Consider the following 17,260-nt stretch of genomic DNA (forward strand, 5'->3'; position numbering starts at 1 on the left):
GTGCTGATCGCTGCACTATTCTGTCTAAAATATCCACCAGTACCTCCCCATTGCCCACAGGATAAAGTTAAAATTCCACAGCCTGGCCCCTTTCTTCCTTTGTTGTCTCATCTTCTATCTCAGGCCTCCTCAGGTGACTCTTGCTCCCCATCACAAAGGACTCCCTCCAGGTTCTTTCTTAATGCTCCATCATCTTTCACTCTTGCATGTCCTTTTCCCCATTCATTCATTCATTTCATTCATGCTTTCATTTATTGTTTTTATTGCAGCATAATGTACATAAAGTATACCCACATCAGTTTGATTAACATTTTACATTTAATTTTTACATATAACCATATAACTACCACCCAGTTGAAAATACAGAACATATTTTCACCATTCCTGAATTCTCTCTCACACTGCTTTCCGGTCTGTAGGTAACCACCAGTCTGACTTCTCTGGGGATTTACATCACCTGTTCTTGAACATGGAATCTTACAATATAAACTTTTTTTTTTCAAATTTAACATCTTTATTGGAGTATAATTGCTTTACAGTGTTGTGTTAGTTTCTGCTGTATAACAAAGTGAATCAGCTATATGCATATGTATATCCCTATATCCCCTCCTTCTTGCATCTCCCTCCCACCCTCCCTATCCCAACCCTCTAGGTGGTTGCAAAGCACAGAGCTGATCTCCCTGTGCTATGCAGCTGCTTCCCACTAGCTATCTATTATATATTTGATAGTGTATATATGTCAATGCTACTCTCTCACTTCATCCCAGCTTACCCTTCTCACGCCCCGTGTCCTCAAGTCTATTCTCTATGTCTGTGTCTTTATTCCTGTCCTGCCCCTAGGTTCATCAGAACCATTTTTTTTTTTTAGATTCCATATATATGTGGTAGCATACAGTATTTGTTTTTCTGACTTACTTCACTCTGTATGACAGACTCTAGGTCCATCCACCTCACTACAAATTACTCAATTTCATTTCTTTTTATGGCTGAGTAATATTCCATTGTAAATATGTGCCACATCTTCTTTATCCATTCATCTGTCGATGGACACTTAGGTTGCTTCCATATCCTGGCTATTGTAAACAGAGCTGCAATGAACATTGTGGTACATGACTCCTTTTGAATTATGGTTTTCTCAGGGTATATGCCCAGTGGTGGGATTGCTGGGTCATATGGTAGTTCTATTTTTAGTTTAAGGAACCTCCATACTGTTCTCCATAGTGGCTGCATCAATTTACATTCCCACCAACAGTGCAAGAGGGTTCCCTTTTCTCCACACCCTCTCCAGCATTCGTTGTTTGTAGATTTTCTGATGATGCCCATTCTAACTGGTGTGAGGTGATACCTCATTGTAGTTTTGATTTGTATTTCTCTAATAATTAGTGATGTTGAGCAGCTTTTCATGTGCTTCTTGGCCATCTGTATGTCTTCTTTGGAGAAATGTCTCTATACAAATTGTGAAATTTTTGGTTCATACCAATGGAAAAATGCCATTGGTATTTTGATAGGGATTGCATTGAATCTGTAGATTCCTTTGGGTAGTATAGCCATTTTCACAATGTTGATTCTTCCAATCCAAGAATATGGTATATCTCTCCAACTGTTTGTATCAACTTTAATTTGTTTCATCAGTGTCTTATAGTTTTCTGCATACAGGTCTTTTGTCTCCTTAGGTAGGTTTATTCCTAGGTATTTTATTCTTTTTGTTGCAATGGTAAATGGGAGTGTTTCCTTAATTTCTCTTTCAGATTTTTCGTCATTAGTGTATAGGAATGCAAGAGATTTCTGTGCATTAATTTTGTATCCTGCTACTCTACCAAATTCATTGATTAGGTCTAGTAGTTTTCTGGTAGCATCTTTAGAATTCTCTATGTATAGTATCATGTCATCTGCAAACAGTGACAGTTTTACTTCTTCTTTTCCAATTTGGATTCCTTTATTTCTTTTTCTTCTCTGATTGCCATGGCTAGGACTTCCAAAACTATTTTGAATAACAGTGGTAAGAGTGGGCAACTGTGTCTTGTTCTTGATCTTAGAGGAAATGGTTTCAGTTTTTCACCATTGAGAATGATGTTGGCTGTGGGTTTGTCATATATGGACTTTACTATGTTGAGGTAGGGTCCCTCTATGCCTACTTTCTGGAGAGTTTTTATCATAAATGGGTGTTGAATTTTGTCAAAAGCTTTTTGTGCATCTATTGAGATGATCATATGGTTTTTATCCTTCAATTTGTTAATATGCTGTTTCACACTGATTGATTTGAATATATTGAAAAATCCTTGCATTTCTGGGATAAACCCCACTGGATCATGGTGTATGATCCTTTTAATGTGTTGTTGGATTCTGTTTGCTAGTATTTTGTTGAGGATTTTTGCATCTATGTTTTTGCATCAGAGATATTGGCCTGTAGTTTTCTTTCTTTGTGACATCTTTGTCTGGTTTTGGTATCAGGGTAATGGTGGCCTCGTAGAATGAGTTTGGGAGTGTTCCTCCCTCTGCTATATTTTGAAAGAGTTTGAGAAGGATAGGTGTTAGCTCTTCTGTAAATGTTGGGTAGAATTTGCCTGTGAATCCATCTGGTCCTGGACTTTTGTTTGTTAGAAGATTTTTAATCACAGTTTCAATTTCAGTGCTTGTGATTGGTCTGTTTATATTTTCTATTTCTTTCTGGTTCAGTCTCGGAAGTTGTGTTTTTCTAAGAATTTGTCCATTTCTTCCACGTTGTCCATTTTATTGGCATATAGTTGCTTGTAATAATCTCTCATGATCCTTTGTATCTCTGAAGTGTCAGTTGTTACTTCTCCTTTTTCATTTCTAATTCTATTGATTTGAGTCTTCTCCCTTTTTTTCTTGATGAGTCTGGCTGATGGTTCATCAATTTTGTTTATCGTTGCAAAGAACCAGCTTTTAGTTTTATTGATCTTTGCTATTATTTCCTTCATTTCTTTTTCATTTATTTCTGATCTGATCTTTATGATTTCTTTCCTTCTGCTAACTTGGGTTTTTTTTTAGTTTTTCTTTCTCTAATTGCTTTAGGTGTAAGGTTAGGTTGTTTGAGATGTTTCTTGTTTCTTGAGGTAGGATTGTATTGCTATAAACTTCCCTCTTAGAACTGCTTTTGCTGCATCCCATAGGTTTTGGGTCGTCGTGTTTTCATTGTCAGTTGTTTCTAGGTATTTTTTGTTCCTTCTTTGCTTTCTTCAGTGATCTCTTGGTTATTTAGTAGTGTATTGTTTAGCCTCCATGTGTTTGTATTTTTTACAGTTTTTTTCCTGTAATTAATATCTAGTCTCATAGCGTTGTGATCGGAAAAGATACTTGATACGCTTTCAATTTTCTTAAATTTACAAAGGCTTGATTTGTGACCCAAGCTATGGTCTGTCCTGGAGAATGTTCTGTGAGCACTTGAGAAGAAAGTGTATTCTGTTGTTTTTGGATGGAGTGTCCTATAAATATCAATTAAGTCCTTCTTGTTTAATGTGTCATTTAAAGCTTGTGTTTCCTTATTTATTTTCATTTTGGGTTATCTGTCCGTTGGTGAAAGTGGGGTGTTAAAGTCCCCTACTATTATTGTGTTACTGTCAATTTCCCCTTTTATGGCTGTTAGCATTTGCCTTATGTATTGAGGTGCTCCTATGTTGGATGCATAAATACTTACAATTGTAATATCTTCTTCTTGGATTGATCTCTTTATCATCAGGTAGTGACCTTCTTTGTCTCTTGTAATAGTCTTTATTTTAAAGTCTATTTTGTCTTATATGAGAATTGCTACTCCAGCTTTCTTTTGATTTCCATTTGCATGGAATATCTTTTTCCATCCCCTCACTTTCAGTCTGTATGTGTCCCTAGGTCTGAAGTGGGTCTCTTGTAGACAGCATATGTACTGGTCTTGTTTTAGATTCCATTCAGCCAGTCTATGTTTTTTGGTTGGAGCTTTTAATCCATTTACATTTAAGGTAATTATCAATATGTATGTTCCTATTACCATTTTCTTAATTGTTTTGGGTTTGTTATTGTAGGTCTTTTCCTTCTCTTGTGTTTCTTACCTAGAGAAGTTCCTTTAGCATTTGTTGTAGAGCTGGTTTGGTGGTGCTGAATTCCCTTAACTTTTGCTTGTCTGTAAAGGTTTTAATTTCTCCATCAAATCTGAATAAGATCCTTGCTGGGTAGAGTAATCTTGTTTGTAGGTTTTCCCCTTTCATCACTTTAAATATGTCCTGCCACTCCCTTCTGGCTTGCAGAGTTTCTGCTGAAAGATCAGCTGTTAACCTTATGAGGATTCCCTTATATATTATTTGTTGCTTTTCCCTTGCCTCTTTTAATATTTTTTCTTTGTATTTAATTTTTGTTAGTTTGATTAATATGTGTCTTGGCATGTTTCTCTTTGGGTTTATCTGGTATGGTACTCTCCATGCTTCCTGGACTTGATTGACTATTTCCTTTCCCATGTTAGGGAAGTTTTCAACTACAGTCTCTTCAAATATTTTCTCAGACCCTTTCTTTTTCTCTTCTTCTTCTGGGACCCCTATAATCCGAATGTTGGTGTGTTTAATGTTGTCCCAGAGGTCTCTGAGATTGTCCTCAATTCTTCTCATTCTTTTTCTTTATTCTGCGCCCTGGCAGTTATTTCCACCATTTTATCTTCCAGCTCACTTATCCGTCTTCTTCCTCAGTTATTCTGTTATTGATTCCTTCTAGAGTATTTTTAATTTCAGTAATTGTGTTTTTCATCACTCTTTGTTTCTTCTTTAGTTCTTCTAGATCCTTGTTGCATGTTTCTTGTATTTTCTCAATTCTGTTTCCGATATTTTGGATCATCTTTACTATCATTACTCTGAATTTTTTTTTCAGGCAGGTTGCCTATTTCGTCTTCATTTATTTCGTCTTGTAGGTTTTTACCTTGCTCCTTCGTCTGTAACATAATTTTGTTGGTTCATTTTTTTTTTTGATGGGTGGTGCTGTATTGCTGTCTTACTGGCTGTTTGGCCTGACACGTCCATCACTGGAGTTTGCAGGCAGTTGGATAGAGCTGGGTCTTGGTGCTGAGATGAGGACCTCTGGGAGGCCTCACTCTGATTGATATTCCCTGGGGTCTGAAGTTCTCTGTTAGTCCAGCGATTTGGACTTGGAGCTCCCATCACAGGAGCTCGAGCCTGACCTTGAGCCCACAAGCTTTGTGGCGTGGTTAAAAAAAAGAAAAAAGAAAAAAAGGAGCAGTACAATATCAAAGAATAAAAAACAAAATGAAATTAGAAAGATAAAAAAATATTAGGAAAAATAAAACTACAGTTGAAACAACTGCAACAAGATAAAATAAAACCACAACAGAAAAAAGAAAAAAAAGAAAAAGGTTGGGTGGGAAACAAGCCAAAAGGAGAGAACAATAACAAAGTATAAAGAATGAAATAAAATTAGAAAAGTAAAAGATTTATTAGGAAAAATAAAAATATAAAAGAATCAACAATGAATCAACAAGGTTAAACAGAACTCCAATCGAAAAGAGGAAAAAACCAAAAGCCTTGGCTATGGGGGCGGAGTTTAGGTGGGGGTGGAACTTAGGCAGGGGTGGGGTTTTGGGTGGGCCGGGGCCTAGGCAGGTGGGGGGTGACGTTCAAGCGTGGGGCGGGGCCTCTGCTTAGGACCTGTGCAGAAGGGGAGAAGCAGCACATCAGAAGGAGGGTCTCTGGAATGTGGAGTTCCAGAGTTTGGAGGTAGGGCCCTGAGTGAGGGTGTGTGGGTGGGGTTTAGGCCCAGCGTGTTGGAGAGGTTCTCAGAGGGTGTCTCCGAGTGTAGAGGTGGGGCCCTGGGTGGGGGTGTAGGGGCGGGGCTTGGGCTCTGTGCAGCAGGAGGGAGGCTCCGAGGTCAGAGGATTAGGCCCAGGAGCCCAACGAGCTCCCCGTTACCTGAGTGGACAGGGAAAGCACTGGCCCCGTTCCCTTTCGTTCCTTCATGCCCCTCCCCGACTGTCTCCCCCAGGGTCTCCTCCATCGCTGCTGGACCCCTAACCGTGGGTGGGTCCCGCTGGGTGTAGGAACTCCTCCCCTCCCCCAGCCACCCCTCAGGGGTGCTGGTCCTGGAGCTCTGGCCTTTACTTTTGCTCCCCCTTCCCTCCCTCCAACTCCCTCAGGACCCGCACGGCTGGAGGGGGCCTTGGTGGGCAGAGGATCAGGCCCGGGATCTCAGCAGGCCCCCGGGGTCCCAAGTGGGCATGGGAAACCTGGCCACGGTCCCTTTTGATCCTATGTCCTCCCAATGGTCCCCCAATTTCCCCCTTCAGGCATGGGATCCCTTCCCCTCCCCCAGCTGCCCCTCAGGGACGCCAGTCCCATCCCGCCTCCACTCCTCCTCTCCCTTCACTCCCCCCCCCCACGTCCTACCCAGTCGCTGGGGATACCTCCCGTCCCCTTAGGTGTCCATGGTCCCCCACCAGTGCCTGGTAGGTGCCCTAGTTGTGAGGAGATGTGAATTCCGTGTCCTCCTAGTCCGCCATCTTGACTGCACACCCCATAAACTCTTTTAGGTCTGGCTTCCTCCGATCAGTATTACAATTCCAAGACTCACATACACAGTTGCACGTAGCTATACTTCCTGTTTTTCAGTATTTTAAAATTTAAAGTTCTTATTTTGAGATAACGGTGGATTCACATGCAGCTGTAAGAATTGCTATGGAGAGATGTAACCTTTAGCGGGTTTCTCCTAAGGGTAACATCTGGCAGAACTTTCTCACAAGGTCACAACCAGGATCTTGAGTTGATACTGATACAGCTGAGATCCAGGATGTTTTGATCACCCCAAGGGTCCTTCCAGTTGCTCTTTCAGAGTAACCCTCGCTTCCCTCCCACAGCCAGTCCAGCTTTACTAGAAACCTCTAATCTGTTCTGTTTCTACAGTTTTGTCCTTTCAGGAATGTTCTATCAGCAGAATCACAAAGTATGTTACTTTCTTGCTTTTTATTCATCATAATTCTCAGGAATTTTGTCCAGGTCATTGTATGCATGAATAGTTTGTTCTTTTTTTTTTTTTTATTGCTGTTTCTAGTTTTGGGCTATCATGAATTGATTAAGGTGCAACAAATGTCTGTGTGTGTGTGTGTGTGTGTGTAAGTTTTCACTTCTCTGGGATAAATGCTCATGAGTGCAATTGCTGGGTTCTATGGTAGTTGTGTTTGTTTTTTTTAAGAAATGCCAAATTTTGTGCAGAGTGGTCATACCATTTTACACTCCTACCAATCATGTAAAAGTGATCTAGTTTGTCCCCCATTGTCTTAGGCAGTTGGTGTTTCCATTGCTTTTATTTTAGCCATCCTCATGGGTATGAAGTGATTTCTCTGTGGTTTTAATTTGCATTTCTCTAATGGCTAACAATGTTGGACACCTTTTCTGTGTTCTTTTTCCCTCTGTACATCCACTTGGGTGAAATGTCTCCATGTCTTTTGTCCATTTTATAATCGGATTGTTTTGTTTTCTAACTGTTGAGTTTTGAGAGTTCCTTGTATGTTCTACATACTAGCTCTTCATCAGATATGTGCTTTACAAATGTTTTGTCCCAGTCTGTAGCTTGTCTTTTCACCCTCTTAACAGGGTCTTTCACAGAGCAAACAGTTTTATTTCTGATGAAGTTCAAATTTTCCTCTAATGGATTTGCGCTTGCAGTGTTAATTTTAAGAACTCTTTGCTAGTCTTACATCCCAAAGATTTTTTCCTATATATTTTTTCTAAAACGTACAGCTTTACATTTTACATCTAAGTCCATGATCTGTTTTGAGTTATTTTTTGTACAATATGTGAGACTTAGCTCAAGGTTCATTTTTTTTTGGTCTGTGGATGTCCAGTTGCTCCAGCACCATTTATTGAAAAGGTTATCCTTCCTCCCTTGAACTGCATTTGCATCTTTGTCAAAAATCAGTCAGGCCTATTTGTGTGAGCCTATGTCTCAGTTGTCTGTTTTGTTTCATTGATCTACAGTTTAACCCTCTACCAATAGCAAACAGTCTTGATTACTGTAGCTGTATAATAAACCTTGAGATTAGGTAGATGGATTCTTTTTACTTTATTCCTCTTTTAAAAAATCATTTTAGCAATTCTAGATTCACTGTCTTTCCATATAAATTTTAGGATAATCTTGTCTATGTTTATAAACTATCTTTCTGGGATTTTGATAAGAATTGGATTAATCTTGTATATTGATGTGGAAAGAATTGACATCTTTACATTTTGTTTTCCAATCCATGTGCATAGTATATTTATCTATTTAGACCTTCTTTGATTTCTTTCATCAGCATGGTGTAGTTTTAGCATAAAAGTCCTACACACGTTTTGCTAGCTTTACACCTAAGTATTTCATTTTTGAGTGATTTTAAGAGATATTATATTTTTAATCTTGGTGTCCAATCTGTTCATTGCTAGTAAACAGAAATATGATTGATTTTTATATGTTCCCCTTGTACCCTACAACCTTGCTGAATGCACTTTTTATTTCTAGGAGTTTCTTTGTAGATTCCTTGAGATTTTCTACGTAGACAATCATGTCGTCTGCAAATAGGGACTGTTTATTTTTTTTATTTCCTTTGCTTGTCCTACTGCACTGGCTAAAATGTCTAGCACTATGTTCAATAAAAGTGCAGTGAGTGGACACACTTGCCTTATTCCCAGTCTTAGGAGAAAAGCATTTAGTCTTTCACTGTTAAGCTGTAGGTGTTTTTGTAGATTCTCTTTATCAAGTCACGGAAGTTCTCTAATTTTTCTGAGAGGTTTATCATTGGTGAGCGTTAAATTGTGTCAAATGCTTTTTCTGCATCAATTGATATGATCATGTGATTTTTTTCTCCTTTAGTCTGTTAACATAGTTTATTCCATCATTGATTTTCAAATATTGAACTAGGCTTACATTCCTGGAATAAACTCCACTTGGTCATGGTTTATAATTCTCTTTATTTTTGCATTCTATTTGAAAATATTTTAAGAATTTTTGTATCTATATTCATGAGGGATATTGGCCTATATTTTTCTTTTTTTTTTTGTACTGCCTTTGTCTGGTTTTCACTTAAGGGTAACACTAGCTTGTTATAAAATGGGTTGGGAAGTGTTTCTTCTATTTTGGAAATGACTGTGTAGAATTGATGTTAATTTACCTTTGAATATTTGGTAGAATTCTCCAGTGAAACCATCTGGCCCTGGAGATTCTACCTGGGGAATTGTTTTAATTACAATTCAACTTCCTTAATAGATGTAGGGCTAGTCAATTTATCTATTTCATATTAAATGAGTTGTAATAGTTTGTATTTTTAGGAATAGTGTGTTCATTTCGTGTAAGTTGTCAAATTCTGTGTGTAGAGTTGTTTGTAATACCCCTTTATTATTCTTTTGATATCTGCAGTCAGTAGTGATACCTCTTGTTTCATTCCTAATGTTGGTAATATGTGACTTTTTTTTCTTTGTCAGTCTTACTAGAGGTTTGTCAATTTTGTTGATAATTTTCAAAGAGGCAGCTCTGTTTCACTGACTTCTCTATTGTTTTTCTGTTTTCTATTTCACTGATTTCTGCTCTTATCTTTTTCTTCTTTCTGCTCACTTTGTGGGTTTTTTTTTTTCTTTTGCTCTTCTTTTTCTAGGTTCTGAAGTTCTGAAGGTGGGAGCTTAGATGATGGATTTGAACTTTTCCCTCTTTTTCTAGTGTATGTGTTTAGTGCTATAAATTTCCCTCTCAGGACTACTTTGTGTCCCAGATATTCTTGATATCTTGTATTTTCATTATATGTTTTGAGTTCTCTTGTTTCTTCTTTGTCCTATGAATTAGAAGTGTGCTGTTTAGTTTCCATGTGTTTGGAGATTTTCTTATTATTTTTCTGTTATTGATTTCTAGTTTGATTCCATTGTGGTAGGGGAATGCACTCTCCGTGATTTCATTTCTTTTCCATATGTCGAGATTTGTTTAATGGCACAAGATAAGGTCCGTCTTCGAATGCATTCTGTGGGCACTTGCAAAGAATATGTATTCTGTTTGTTGGGTGGAGTGTTCTATAAATTTCAATTAGACTCTGTTTGTCAATGGTGTTGTTGAGTTCTTCAGTATCCTTGCTGATTATTTTCTGTCTAGTATTCTATCAATTCTTGAGAATGAATCCAACTATAATTGTGGATTTGTCTGTTTTTCCTTTCAGTTCTATTGGTTTTTGCTTCCTATATTTTATAGTTCTGTTATTTGGTGTATGCACATTTAGGATTAATATGTCTTCGATGGATTGGCTCTTTTATCATATATAAGTTCTTCCCTGACTTTGATAATTTTCTTGGCTCTGAAATATACTTTATGTGATACTAGAATAGCCATTCCTGCTTTCTTTTGATTGTTTGCATGATATATTTTTTCCATCCTTTACTTACAACCTGCTTATATCATTATGTATCAAATGAGGTTCCTGAAGACAGCATATAGTTGGGTGATGTTTTTAAATCTACTTTGCTACTCTCTTTTAATTGGTGTATTTAGACTATTTACATTTAATGTAATTATTGATATATTAGGACTTGTCTACCATTTTATTTTTTTGTTATATTTTTTATTTCTTTATTTGCTTTTTCCTGTCATCCTGTAGGTGACTTGACCAGTTTTTAGAATTTCATTTGATAGTGTTGAGTGTATCTCTTTGTATACTTTTCTAGTGGTTGCTCTGGGTGTTACATTATATATGCATAGTGAATCAGAGTCTACTCATGTCACATTTTGAGTGAAGTAGAAAAATCTTAATTCCCTTTACATGCCTTTACCCATCCCCTGTCATTTGTAATATTGTCTTAAATATTTCCTCTGCATCACTGAGAACCAAGTCAAACAGTGTCATAATTTTTGCTTCAATCAAATAACATAATTTAGAAAGGAAAGAAAAGCATATTCTATTTACATATATATATATATATATATATTAATTTTTATTGGAGTATAGTTGATTTACAATGTTGTGTTAGGATTTCTGGCTTTTCTTGACAAGTTGGAAGATCTGGCAGGACAGGGTCTGCCTTCCCGCCTGGCAATCACTGGCCAGAGCTGAGTCATGTATGCTGTTTAGTTCATCACAGTCCTCTGCCTGCTTCTCTCATTTATGGAACTTGACTGACACTGAAGGCATTTAAGTTTGAGACTCCCGAGGTAGACGATCCTTGGTTATATCACTGAGCACTTGCCACCTCTAGTATTTCTGAAGTACCCAGGAGGTTCATGACATGGAGTGTTTTGTGATTTCACTGATATCCAGATTACCTATATTTTTGGTTACCAAGTTATTTCTTCCTTTCTGATGCTCCTGGGTTGTTTTGTTTTTGAACCATTTTCTTTCCATTTAAAGAAGTTCCTTTAGAAATTCTCTCAGGGTGAATCTGCTGGTGAAAAATTCTCTTAGTTCTCCTTCATCTGAAAATATCTTGATTTCTTTTTCACAGTTGAAGAATATTTTTGTTGGGTATAAATTCTGGTTGGCAGTTATTTTATTTCAGCACTTGAAGAAGTATTTTGCCCTTTCTTTCCATCTCAGTTTCTGGTGTGCAACGCACAGTCATTTAAGGTGTTTTTCTCCTACAGGTAAAGGGTCATTTTTTTCTCTGGTTGCTTTCCAGATTTTTTCTTTGTCTTCTGTAGTTAGAAGCTTAGTTACAATGTGTCTCAGATCAGATGTCTTTGGATTTAGCCTGTTGGGTATTCATTTAGCTTCTTGAATCTGCAGGTTTATATCTCCTGTCAAATTTGGGAAGATTTCAACCATTCTTTCTTGAAGTCCTTTTTCAGCCTCATCTTCTTTTTCTTCTCCTTCTGAGATTCTGATGCCATGAATATAAGATTTTTTTTAATAGTCCCATAGTTCCTAATTCTCTGTTTAGCTTTTTTTTTTCCAGTTGATTTTCTCTGCTGTTCAGGTTGGATAATTTCTATTGTTCTATCTTCCAATTCATTGATTCTTTCCTCTGTCTCCTCTATTCTGCTGCTGAGCTCATCCAGCATTTTGCATACTGTACTTTTAAGTTCTAAAATTTCCATTTGGTTCTTCTTTATATCTTCTACTTTTTTGCTGAGGCTTTCTGTTGTTTTTTTTTTTTTTTCATTTGTATCTAGCAGCTTTATAATTACTCATTGAAGCATTTTACTCATGGCTGCCTTAACATGTTTGTCAGGTAATTCTAACATCTCTGACACTTCAGACTTGGCATCTATTGTCTGTTTTCCTTCAGTCTGAGATCTTCCAGGTTCTTGTATGATGAGTGACTTTCAATAAAACCTAAACATTTTTGTATTATGTTATGAGACTCTGAATTTAATTTAAATCTCTTGTTTTAACTCTCTCTGACACTGCTCTGGCAGGGGAATAGTGTGTGTGTGTGTGTGTGTGTGTGTGTGTGTGTGTTGTGCTGTTACTGCCAGGAAGGTAGAAGTCTAGGTTCCCCAATCCATTGTGGAAGGGGCTCCTTATATTTCTGGGTGGGGTGGGAGTTCTGGCTCTCCATGTGGTCTCCACTCAACCGAGGTGAAGGTGGCCTTGTTACCATTGGGAACTGGTGAAGTCCTGACTCTCCACTAGGTCTCCTCTGATCCATCCCAGCAGGGAGGGAGGGGTACCGTGTTATCACTGGTTGGGGGTGGAGTCCAGATAGATTCCCCATGTGGTCTCCACTGACATAGTGGATGGGAAGGCTTCAGAACCAATGGGCAGGAATGAAAGTCTTTGTTCCTTATTTGATCTTCTCTGACACCACTCCAATGAGGGTGTTGGGTTGTCTCCTATGTCTTCACGAGGGAAGAAGTCTAGGCTCCCCATGCAGCCTTTGCTGGTGTGCACTGGAGTGGGGCCACATTTTTTCTGTGGTGTTTGGATGGTGCAGTGTGGTTATTATCTAAAGCCTGTTTTGTCTGATACTGAGTTACACTAGCTATCTTTTGGCTAGTGCTTTGATGGTTTATAGTTTACCATCTATAGTTTATAGTTTATTTTCAACATATCTATTTGTTATGTTTAAAGTGTGTTTCTTATAAATAGCATATAGTTGAGTTTTGTTTTTTTCCAGTCTGGCAATCATTGTCTTTTAAAATAGAACATTTAGTCCACTTACATTTTAGATAATTATAGATTAAATTAATTGCATTTAATTCTATCAAATTCATATTTGCTTTCTTTTTATTATTTATTAATTTGCTTTTCTTTTTATTCCTATTTTTCCTTTCCTGTATTCTTTTTGATTAATTATTTAAAATTTTTCTGCTTATCTTCACTATTACATTTTTGCTATACATTTTAGTATGATTTAAAAAATTATAAAATACATCATTAATTTATTACAATTTACCTTAAATTAGCTCTTTTTGGCTCCCTGAACAATGCAGCAATCTCACAAGTCCGTTTACTCCTACCCAACTTTTCTGCTGCTGCTGTTATATATTTTCTTTGTATGTATGGTACAGACCCTTATTCTTGCTTTAAAAACCAGAATATTTTAAGAATAGTTAGCTTTTTATACTTGCCCAAATTTTACACTTTGAAGAGCTGATTATTCCTTCTTACACTTCTGTTCTCTCATCTGGGATTATTGTCCTTCAGCCTGAAGAATATCCTTTTAGTATTTCCATATTATGGGTCTGCTGCTGCTAAGTCAAATCAGATTTTGTTTGTCTCTATTTTATCTTCATTTTTGAAGGATATTTTCACTGGGTATAGAATTCTAGGTTGGCAGTTATTTCTTTCCAGTCTCTAAAAATGCTATTCGCACTTCCTTCTGGCTTCCACGGTTTCTGTTGAGAGACTTAGTAGTCTTTCTTATTTTTTGTTATTCTGAAGGAAATGTGCCTTTTAAAAAAATCTAGTAGGAGTTTGCCTTTTATCTTTGACTTTCAGTATTTTGACTGTGATGTGTCTAGATGTGGTTTTCTTTGTAATCATCCTTCTTGGACCTCAGTAAGGTTCTTGAATTTGTGGCTGTGTGTATTTCATCTGATTTGGAAAATTCACAAACATTACTTTTTCATGTATTGCTTCTGTTCCATTCTCCTCTTTTGGGGCAAATTCTAATTACACATATGTTACAACTTTTGACCATGTCTCAAATCTCTCTTCTTCTCTGTTCTGTTTTTTATAGTATTTGTTTTTTCTGTACTTCAGTTTGGATTTCCTATTGACTTGTTTTTGAGGTCAACCTGCCTTTTGCTATGTCTATGCTGTTGTTAAACCAGTTAGAAGACTTCTTATTTTTGGATACCATATTTTTCAACTGTAGAATGTTTATTTGTTTCTTTTAAACGTAGATTCTAAATTTCTATTTAAATATGGCATTTTTTTCCCATTTATATATGCTAGCACTCAGGAATGCAAAAAATAGAGCCAGTCAAGAATCTGATCCTCAAGGAGCTTCACGGCCACTTCAGGAACTCCTATGTCCTTAAAGTTTTTGTGATTAGAACAAGAGAGGAGCTCGAGAGAGAGAGATGGCCTCTGAGAGTCAGGACCTCACTCAGTGATGTCATAATGGGGGTGACAGCACATCCAGGGTTGATTCACAGTCCTGCATATCTGCAAACTTGTTTTTGCAAGTACAGACTCTTTGTCTGTCTTGTTATCTTCTGTACCTCAAATGCCTTGAACTGTACCTGGCATATAGTGCTCAATAAATAATATTAAATGAAACAATCAGTAAAGATGATATGTCCCCCAAGATCTGATTTTGGATCTCTAAGTCACAAGAGAAGGTGGAATAGACTGCAATGTAAGTAGATTAAATTATAATGTGAAATATAATTGCCAAGGGAAACAGACTCTGTAGCCTTCCTTCTTGTAAGAAAATGAACATGAAACTACAATAACTCATCAGAAGGTTGCTTGTTGAGTATGGAATAAGCAAGGAGGTGGCTGGATGCTCTGAATTGCTACCTATGCCATACTGTGACATCTTGAGGCACTTATTTAGCCTACAGGGTTCAATCTGCATAGGATCTAGATTTGATTAATTAATTCATTCAATATTATGTGCTGAGGACTTGCTATGTGCCAGAAAAGGTTACAAAGGTGAGCAGAAAAGACAGTCACATAGTCGCTGGATTCATGGCCCCTCAGTAGATTTGGGAAGACAGATACAAACAAAATGATCTCACCAGTAAATGTAACATTAAAACTGTGATAAAGCACCAGGAATACATGGTACTCAGCGTCAAGTGTATGTGTAGCAACCAGACTTACTTTGGAGGTCCCAAAAGGCTTTCCTGAGGAAGAAGGGCTTGGACTGAGACCCCAGGGATGAGTAGGGGTTAACTACACTCGGGACTGAGGGTGTGGGGGTAAAGACAGTTCTTGAGAGGGAACAGCATGTGCAAAGGCCCTGTGGTGGGAGGGAGCACAGGGTGTTTGAGGCACAAAGAGGAAGGTCAGGGTGCTGGAGTGCAGCCAGGGAGGAGAGGTGGGTGATGAGCCTGAAGAAGAGGACACTGGCGAGGTTGGTCATGGCCTTGTAAGCCTGTCATCTTTATTCTTGGGGGAACTGGGGTGTCATTGAAGGGTTTCAGCATAGAGTGCTAAGGTCATATTTACATTTCAAAAGGAGCACTCAGGCTGCTGTATAATCTCTGATCAAGTCACTGCTTCTGGATAATGCTGGAATAATACTGCCAAATTCTATCCCTCTGAGTCCTCTTTCTCCTTTTCTGTGTTCAAGGTTGCCCATTCCCCTTCTGCTAATGGTCTTCTTAAGGAGAGGATTTAGTATAGTTAATTAAGTTTCAGCTTATGAAATTGAATCATATTTATGTCTCCCAAGGTCATCTGGATTGGAATTTTGAGAACTGAAAACTCTACAGTTACACAATTACCATCAATCTATTGGGGTACCCTGAGTGCATCTATTGTGTGTTCAACCAGTTTAATTCCAAGAGAGAAATTCATAGCAATTTCTCACCCTGTGACATGTCATGAGTTAGGACATGGTGAGGGCAGTCACCAGGCTGCAAGGAGTGAGAGGGGGCAGCAGAACAGAGGGTGCCTTTGGGCCAGACTGATGATCAGTTGTTGGGTAAGAGGAGGAAGCCTATTCTCAGCTGGAGGGGTACAGTCACCTCCTGGCTTCATTTCCCGTTTTGTTTGGCTTGATTTCCATGTTCAGTCATTAAAGTATCACTTTCTGAAGACGTGAAATTCATTAATAGGGTCAATGGGTGGCATATTTATTTCCTACTGATGAGGGAATAGCCTATAGAGAGCCCTCAGTGGGCTACAGAGATGGAGCCTCAGTAGAGGCCCATGAAGGACATTCAGAGTCAGAGTTAAACTGTAAACTGTAAAGTCAACACAAAAAGCATTAGGATAGAGCCACTGTAAAGACACCATACAGGCCCTGGGCTGGCGAAACTAGTCACTAATGTAGCTGGGAGTGTGATAAACTCTGAGGGAGTGTGTGAGTCCCAGGAAGAGTTGATGGACCATGGAAACTTGAGAAAGCCTTCAAAGGGCAAAGGCTGCCCACAACCCTGCCAGCTCCTCTGCCTGGAGTATCCTGGCCCCAGAGGTAGGGCTGGCTCTGGATCAAAGTGGACCATGTTCACAACACTTCTGATGCCAGATGTGCGGGGCTCTCCTCCGCCAAGCAGTTTTCTGCAACACCAGCTGGGGGTCCTGCAATGTAACTCAATTCTGACACTGTCTACCTGGAGATAGAGTCAGATCCCACAGGTTAAGGGTGATGTCCCACCAGACTGCTCCCCACCCCATTTCAGATGCCAATTGCCAAGTCCAGGTTGTCACCTATGTTTCTGACCAACCGGCTATAAACCCCTCCTCAGGTTTGATTAATTTGTGAGAGTGGCTCACAGAACTCAGGGAAACACTTACTTCCATCTACCAGTTCATTAAAGGATAAGATAAAGGATACAGAAGAACAACCAGATGAAGAGGTATGTAGGGCAAGGTCTGGGAGGGTCCTGAGTGCAGGAGCTTCTGCCCCTGTGAAATTGGGGTGTGTTACCCTCCCAGTATGTGGATGTGTTAACCCACCTGGAAACTCTCCAAATCCCATTATTACTGGGGTTTCATGGAAGCTTCCTCATGTGGGCTTGATCAATTATTAACTCCATTTCCATCTCCTGTCACCTCTCTAGAGAATGCGGGTGGGTGGAGCTGAGAATTCCAGGCTTCTAATCATGGCTTGGTCTTCCCTGTAACCAGCCCCACCCTGGGAGCCATCTAGGAGCCCACCCAGCATTGCCTCATTGTAACAAAAGACGCTCCCAGTGTGCTTATCAC

At 38.6% G+C, this 17,260-nt stretch overlaps 1 protein-coding gene across 1 annotated transcript in view; it reads right to left on the bottom strand.

Annotated features, from left to right (window-relative positions):
• Nucleotides 1-17,260, bottom strand: part of IQCA1 (IQ motif containing with AAA domain 1) — a 169,850-nt gene that overhangs the window by 54,083 nt on the left and 98,507 nt on the right. The gene's annotated exons all lie outside the window — the stretch shown is intronic.

Source organism: Eubalaena glacialis, chromosome 1 (assembly GCF_028564815.1).
Source record: "Eubalaena glacialis isolate mEubGla1 chromosome 1, mEubGla1.1.hap2.+ XY, whole genome shotgun sequence".
Taxonomy (NCBI): domain Eukaryota; kingdom Metazoa; phylum Chordata; class Mammalia; order Artiodactyla; family Balaenidae; genus Eubalaena; species Eubalaena glacialis.